We start from the raw sequence: 8,990 nt of genomic DNA, 5'->3' as shown, positions 1-8,990 counted from the left end.
AGAAAGGGCACATGCCTGGGTTGTGGGTTCGGTCCCCAGTAGGGGGCATGCAGGAGGCAGCTAGCAATGATTCTCTTTCATCATTGATGTTTCTATCTCTCCCTCCCCCTTCCTCTCTCTGAAATAAATAAAAACATTTTTTTAAAAAGAATGAAGCTTGTAGATTGAATCTTTGCTCTTGGGTTAACAAAGGTCTTAAATATGATACAAAAAGTACAAATCATAAATGACATAAATGAGTTGAACTTCATAAAATTTAAAAACTGTTGAAGACATTGTCAATGAAAAGACAAACCATGAACTGAGAGAAAACATTCACAATCCGTCTATCTGACAAACAGTTGATCTTTAAAATACTTAAATACTTATATCTCATTGTCATTACAACATGGACAAAGGATTTGAATAGATATTTCACAAAAGAGGAAACTCATTTGGCCAATCAGCACCTTATGGTGCCCAACATCATTAGTCACAATAGAAATGTAAATTATACATAACCACAATGAGATACCACTACAGACTCCTTAAAACAACAATATATAAAAAACCTGATAAATTTACCATACTAATATATTAATAATAGGAAAAGTAGGTATAGGTGTATATGAGAACTCTCTGTACTATCTTGACAATTTTTCTGTAAATGTGAAAATGTTCTAAGAAATAAAGTTTATTTTAGCGGTGGCTGGTGTGGCTGAGTTGGCTGAGTGCTGAGAGGTAGCGGGTTTGATTCCAGGTCAGGGCACATGCCCAGATTGTGGGCTTGATCTCCAGTAGGGGGCGTGCAGGAGGCAGTGATCCATGTTTCTCTCTAACACAGATGTTTCCCTCTCCCTCTCCCTTCCTCTGTCTGAAATCAATAAAAACATTTTTTAAAAGCAGATTAGTGGTTGTCTGCACCAGAGAAATTGCCTACAATAAGTTTGAGGGAATGTTTTAGGGCCATGGAAATGTTCTATGTTATGTTTTGAATGGTCTTTATCAAAACTCATCCAACTGTACAACTTTAAATAGGTGTATGTTCATGTGTATAAATTATAATTCAGTAGAGTTGATTTACAAGAGAAGAGGCAAAACAACTTTTAACAGGCAGTTTATACAATAAAAACTCAGAATTGTCAGGACACTTGTGATTGCGTTTAGGGCTCACCCAGATAATCCAGAATTACCTCCCCAACTCAAGATCCTTGGTTTAACCACATCTACAAAGATACTACATTTACAGGTTCTAGGGTTTAAGACCTGATATATTGGGTGGCCCACTACAACCACATTTTGACGTTTTCCCCTTTTATCCTGTATTACATCATTTGTTATTACAAAAGTAATAGGTGTTTGTAATAGAAAATTAGACTATCAGATAAGCAAAAGAAGAAAACAAAGTTACCCATAATCCTACTTGCAGAAATCAGCACCGTTAATATTTTGGTACCTATCTTTACAGTTTTTTCTCTGTGACTGTACATTTACATGTAGGTCCCACTAAAGTTTTAAAAATCCGGCTGATAACACAGCCCTTGACTGGACTTCACAGAAGTGCACCTCGCAAGTTGGGAAACACTGCTGTTATTCCCATAGAAAACCTAAAAATGCAGAAATTTATTTAAGGGAAAACTTCCTCTGTGTCAGATAGGTTAATGTCAGAACGCCCTTTTTGAAATAAGAAGTTAAGTAACATAAAAAAGCCTGTGGTCATTTGTGCAATGATAGGGGAAAGAATATGCAAGAATGTCATTCTCAAGAGAAGTGCCAGGAGATTTCTCCATTTCCAGAGCTTAGGGTAAACTGGCCTCCTGGAATTTGTGAGCTCAAGCTTTGAAAGTGTGTGTGCCAGTGGGAGGCTGTGGCTCTTTGTGTTTGGGAAAATGCATCACCAGTGGAGTGGACTGACAGTGGTGATCCATTTGTTCTGTGCTAACCTTGCCCGGGACCCTGGCGACAGAGAGTATGCATTTGCTAGAAGTCTGCTGGGATCCAAGGTACAAGGTGGTAAGCGTGACTTTGACTGCAGCAGCAATGTGCTTTAACCAGCCAAGCCGGCTCATTCTTGAACTCTGTTTCTCTCTCTCTCCCATAAAAATTAACTCAAATTAACTGTTCAAAACACATTGCTTCATTTTAAGCTATAGAATAAGCCAACAGCAATAGGACATAAATGTCATGAACAAATGAGTAATTCCTTTCGAATGTAAATTTCTAGCTTTTGCATCTTTAAGCCTCAAGTTTCACTTCTTTGGCTACTTAACACTCATCTTCCCTTTCTGAACAGTAATACTTGTTTCCAAGCCATTCTTACTATGCTTTGGGGGGGCGGGGAAATGAGAACTTGTCAGTGTTTGCCTGTACAATCCCCGGCAACAGAAGAGACCTCAGAGCTACAGGACACCAGGCCTCACACTGTGAAACAGAAAGCAAATGAAAAGAAACTTTATTTTAAAAGCATTTGATCCACCAAGAACAGGGCAACTGGATTGTTCAGCCAGGTAATGCGGGGAGAGAGAATGAGATTTTAAATGGGTTTTGGAACCAAATATTAAAATTTCAGTTTACATTTATTTAAACTTGTGCCTGGGGTATAAAAGTCTTAACACTGAAGACTGTGGGTTTTTGTGGCTGGATTTGCCTGCAGGGGAACTTTTAGGGGTGGTTAGTCTGGGCTGGTGGGGTTTCATTAGGTTCCTTGGAATTGATGTGTAAATGTACATGAAGTCAGAAGGATGCATTTGTGTTTACTATGGGATAAAGTGAGGGAAAGAACTTTGAAAATACTTTTTGGGCTTATAGGAAGGAAACCTACTTTTGTTTCTAAAACTGTTGTTAGAATCACAGAAGGTGAGCTGAAAAGACCTGGGGGACTACTGAGTCCATCCAATCCCCTGCACTACTGGTGAGAAACCTGATTCTAGAGCAGCAACTTTCAACTGGTGAGCCACAAGAACTTTTAAAACATGTGATACCTGACTATTTAGCCAGGGGCACTGACCTCTTTGCCCTTAGATTGTCAAGTAAAAAAATGACAACAGCCAACACAACAATAGCTGTCCGGTGTGAATGCCCGGTCTTCAACTTTAAATATATAGGTCATATAATAGAGTTGCATCTTATTGGTCAAGTTGCATAATAAGGTTGTGTCTGATTAGTTCATTTTTTAAAAATTGATTTTAGAGAGAGGAAAGGATAGAGAGAGAAACATTGATTTGTTGTTCCACTTATTTATGCATTTCTTGGTTGATTCTTGTATGTGCCCTGACCCGGGGTTAAACCCTCAACCTTGGTGTATTTGGGATGATGCTCTAACCAACTGAGCCACCTGGCCAGGGCTCGTTGATTCTTGGTACCAGAAATCCTTATATACAAGTATAGGCACCTGATTTTTGAAAAAAACACTTTTGGAGCAAAAAAGGGTAGGTAATTACTTTTTTTTTTTTTTTTTTTTTGTAAATCAAAATTATACCTATCTTTTGGTCATATCAGCAAAAAATATATCTTTTGGTGTGCTGCAGAATTTTAGTAATTAGTTTATGCGTGCCATGAGATGAAAAAGGTTGAAAATAACTGATCTAGAGAGAAGTGACGGACACCTATTGATAATGGGGTCTTTACATACTTTATCTCAATTAATCCTTATAGCCGTGGCTTAGAGGGGTGGAAGATGCGGTGATTACCTGACACGTTTCAGGTCTACAGAAGTGGGATGGAATCCGTCTCCTCTCATTGTTCTCTTACCAGTTCAGCCCACTTCTATAATACTTTGTACTGGTCTGCTCGGGCTGCCGTAACAAAATGCTACAGACTGGTGGCTTGACCAACAGAAAGTTATTTTCTCACAGTTCCGCAGGCTAGAAGTCTAAGATAAAAGCTTCCACAGGTTTGGTTTCTCCTGAGGCTGCTCTCCTTGGCTTGCAGATGTCTGCTTTCTCACTGTCTCTCCTCTGAGCTTGCATCTCTGGGGTCTCTGTGCACTAATCTCACTGTCTTGTTAAGGACACCAGTCAGATTGGATGAGGGCCCAGCCTAATGGCCTCATTTAAACCTAATTACTTCTTTAAAGGCCCCATCTCCACATACAGTCATGTCCTGAGGGGTTAGGGCTTCAACAGGACCACAGTGCCACCCACAACACTAATGTTAACAATAATATGTGAGATTTCTGGAGCCTATTGGAGATCTAAGAACATTCTGGTCTTGAGCTTTCTTATTAGAAAGGAATACCGATAGCATCCACTGGTCATCTCTGTCCCAATCACTTTCCCATTTAATCTTCACAACAGTCCTAGGAGATGAGTACTATTCATGTCAGTGTTTCAGATGAAGAAAACAAGACTCAGGCTCAGCAGGAGTGGCTCTGTGGTTGAGCGTTGACCCAGGAACCAAGGGGTTGGTGGTTCGATTCCCGGTCAGGGCACATGCCCAGGTTGCTGGCTCCATCCCCAGTGGGGACATGCAGGAGGCAGCTGATCAATGATGTTTCTCTCTCGTTGATGTTTCTATCTCTCTATCCCTCTCCCTTCTTCTCTCTCCAAAAATCAATAAAAACATTAAAAGAAAGAAAGAGTCAGTGAGGGAAGGGTACCCATTTAATAAACTGCGGAGTGAGGATTTGAATTCAGGACTGCAATGTCAATGCTCACACATACTTTCCGCTTCTGGGTGCTGCCTCTCTGATCCCATTATGTATGACTTTTCCCTCATTTCATCCCTAAGTTGTAGGGTGAATCCATAGATGCGGGCTATATGGCTCCAAAGGAACTTAAGTTCTCTAAGGAACTCATGTAAACATTTAGAATAAAATGTCCATTTTTTAGAATTACTGTAGTTCTAAATATTATTTTCCAAAGTACAAATGTAGGAAGACGACTTCTTCAGTGCAATTCAATTACTTACTGAACAGCTTGCTTAAGAAGATGGGAAATGTTCAGAGCCATGGCCCGATCCTGGGCAGCAAACTCGTCGCACCCTGTCCTTTATGACAGTGGGTACCTGAGAGTGGACTACCTGAGCTTCAGATTATGGGTTGATTTTATTCTCAAGGATAATGAATAGTCGATTACCTTTGACTTGGTTCTCTGATCTGGTGACAGACCTTCTCTCTGTGGGTAGGAAGAATACTACCAGTATCCAAATTGAATATGAATTACTGGCATGTTCAGAATCAGCCGAGATTCCTGCCTGATGGTCCATGTAGCAATTTTAATTGATTATTTTAGCGGACAAAGTGACTACATGGCCAAGTCATGGCCAGAGACTACTCTGTTCAAAAGTGAGTATCAGGAACTTCTTAGATCCTTCCTCTATCTTCTTCCTCTTTTCTCTGTTCTCTCTTAAACTCTGACCCAGTTGGTGGAGGTCCAATGCCTCTCAGACATCCCTTTTCTGGGGGAGTGGAAAGGAAGGGGGAAAACTATAGTAGCTGCTATTTACTGAGTATTTTCTGTGTGCCAGTCAAAGTTCCCAGCTTGCCAATGGTAGAGCTGACATTTGAACTCAATCCTGACACCAAAATAGGCCCTTGCTTACACTCCTGGGTGGTCCCAATCCTGGCTTTCAGGCTCTTTCCCCATGGCTCCTGCCCTATGCTGTGTTCTCTGCCTAGAAATAACCTTTCCCCTTTACTGCCTGGCGAACTTCCATTTCCTTTGAGAACAAGCTGAAAGCCACCTCTTCCAGGGAGAATTAAATATCCCTCTGTGGGGGTTACCCTAGAACACTGACCTTCAAACTTTTATTGACCTCAACCCATAATAAATACATTTACATCACTAGGATATACAAACAATTGAAACAAAACTTTTATGAAAAAAATATATATAGTGCATTCCAATAGTTTTAGTTCTATTTAATTTCTTTAAATATAGTAATTATAACCCACTTAAATTGATTTCATGACCTGCTGAGTTGACCAGTTTGAAAAACTGCCCATGTGGGGGTAGGCAGAAAGGGAAAAGGGGGGATAAATGGTGAGGGAAGGGGTCTTGACTTTGGGTGGTGAACACACAATACAATACACAGGTGATGTGTTATAGAGTTGTACACATGAAACCTATAGGATTTTATTAACCAGTGCCACCCCAATAAATTCAATAAAAATTCAAAAAAAGAAAAACTTCCCTAGAAGATGCTCTTTCTTCCTTTGACAGCTTTTGTTCCTCTTACCTCTGAAAGCCTCAGATTCTCTGGCCCCTCAGGAAGATGCGCTGGGACCCAGTTCCTCGGTGCCCCATCCAGTAGCCATCTAAGAGGAAGTTCCAGTTTGATCCTATTTACTTTTCCAGTGATGAAAAGGTGGCCTTAAGAGCATGACAATTTGTATCTTGGCTGGGTATACCTAGCATATTTGACATTTAAGAAAATCATTTCAAACACTTCCCTCCTTTATACAACATTATTTTCAATAATAATCATATAACAAAATTAATAATAGTAATGATCATAAAAGAAAACCAGGCATTAACAATTTTTTAAATTGTAAAATTTAGGTTAACATAAAATTTACCATCTTAACTATTTTTAAGTGTACACTTCAGTAGTGTTACGTATACTCACATTATTTTGTTGTACAATCAATATCCAGAACTTTTGCTTCTTGCAAAATTGAAACTCTGGCCCTGGCCGGTGTGGCTCAGTTGGTTGAGAGTCATCCTGTGCACCGAGGGTCACCAGTTTGAAGCCCGGTCAGGGCACATACCCAGGTTGTGGGCTCGATCCCTGGTTGGGGTGCGTGCAGGAGGCAACTGATTGATGTTTCTGTCTCACATTGCTGTTTCTCTCTCTCTCTCTCTCTGTCTCTCTCTCTCTCTATATATACACACACACACACACACACACATATATTTCTCTTCCTATCCCTTCCCCTCGCTCTAAAATCAATTAAAGCATGTCCTAGGGTGAAAATTTAAAAAAATGACACTGAACAGGTTTTTTTTAAGCTTAAAAATATTTATATTACCTTGGTAATACAGTATTTTTATTTCAGTCTTTTCTCTGAGTATGGGTTCTTTGATTGGAATTCTGTATCATCTTTTACAAAACATAATGTGTGGTCTACAAATTTCAGTTTCAGACTTTCTGAAAGTAGAGTAAAATTTTAAACATTTAAGAAGTAATTTGTAGACTCCTATACTTTTTTCATAATTTTTTTTTTGCCTCTGTCATCTGCCTTAATGAGGCTGATTTTTAAAATGAGGCAGTTTAATACTTAACTAATATGGAAAGGTCTCAAAAACTATAGTAAATGAAAAAATAGCATCAGGCGCTGAACATTATGCATAGTGTGTCCTTACTGGGTGTGGAAATGAAAGGAATGAGTACGAAAGTGACTGTGGCCGCTGCCCAGTAGCTTCTGATTCTGTTTTGTTAATTTCACAGAATGAGGAGCATTTTTACCGAAAGAAGCAGCCAACACCGGGACCATCTTTGACCTGTCCACTTGGAAATAATACCATCCACTGAGCTATAGGAGGGGGGAAAGCTTTTATTCAGGACAAGTAAGTATACTAGGAATAAAATCTGTCTGATTATATAGTGTGCTACCAGAGCTGATGATTTTGACTGGAAAATCAATTCATGCCTTCCCCTGACCAGTTATATGTGGAATTCCCAGTAAATATTCTTCTGTGGTTTTGAGAATTCAGTTATAAACATGGCATCCCATGATAAAAGGCAGAACCACAGATGGGATAGGACTTACACAAACAGTAATCACGTGTATACTTTAAAATACTGGTCCCCTGCCATCACCTATTAGCATAGCCTCCCAGCCCAACAGCAGAAATTTTTTCCTAACAAGTGAATTGTGAAGAAACACGGTGTAGATCTAAATGGCAACCAAAATGTAACTCTTTGCACTTTGATTACCGGCTACCAATGCTACCAATGTAGTGGCCACTAGCCACGTGTCTATTTAAATGTGAATTTAAATAAATAAAAATTAAATAAAATTTAAAATTCAGTTGCACAGGCACGCTATCTACAGTTCATGTGCTCAACAGCCACGTGGCTAATGGCTATGCTATTGGACAGCAGAAATATAGAACATGTTTATCATCTCAGAAAATTCTGCTGTACAGTGCTGGTCTAGACAAAGAGACATTCGGATAAGAATGAAAACTGAATGAATGAAAGAAAGAATGAGTGAATAAGCGGCATTGTTTTCACGTAGCTACTTGATAAGAGAGGAGTATGGTAGTCCACACGTTAAGGTATACCATGGTCAGTAATAAGAACATCTTCCAGTTACATAGCAGTACACTTTTCAAACTTTAAAACATTTTAATGTATGTGACTTCATTCAATCTTTTTCATGAGTCTTTTAAATAAAGTCAATGTCTTAATTTTACAACTGAAGAAAGGTAGCATCAAAAAGGCTAGTCTTGTAACCTTGCGGAGGTCTCCAGGCCTTTCTAAGGCAACATTTCTTCAGCTGTAAAATGAAGATTGTGACTAGATCCAGACTTAGAGGTTATTTCTCTACAGAGGATGTAGAAGCCAGAGAACAGGTAACACCCCAGGGGAGAGAGATGAGACTCATGAACAGGACATGTAAACAGGAATGTGGTTAGTAGGAGAGATTTGTGACTGAGAGAAAGGTGGGTTGGGCTGGGATCCTCAGGGTCGGAGTGCCTGGTGGTGCATTCTGGACCAGAGAGGCCCCCGGTCCTTTGGGAAGAGCATATTTACTTGGATGAGTCAAGAAAGATTTGAAAACCAAGAGCAGCCTAGCCCAGGAAGAAAACTAGTACAATTAGTCGAAGAATGAAAAGCCAGGGAGACATTTCACTGAGCTGTCATGGACTGCCTGGGTGCAGCGTGGTCTGCATTTGAGAGTTAGAGCTTGGAGAGCTATACACAGAAATGACATAGCTCCCCCGGGGACTACAAGAGGCTAAGTATTTACGTTGGATACAGAAACTTTCCTGCAGTGCTACTCTCCTGAAAAGACCAAATTCTATGGCAGATAAAATATGCTGCTCCTTTGAGTGATGACCGCT

This window comes from Miniopterus natalensis, chromosome 13 (genome assembly GCF_054644295.1).
Source record: "Miniopterus natalensis isolate mMinNat1 chromosome 13, mMinNat1.hap1, whole genome shotgun sequence".
In the NCBI taxonomy this organism is placed as follows: Eukaryota; Metazoa; Chordata; class Mammalia; order Chiroptera; family Miniopteridae; genus Miniopterus; species Miniopterus natalensis.
This window is presented reverse-complemented; position numbering follows the sequence as displayed.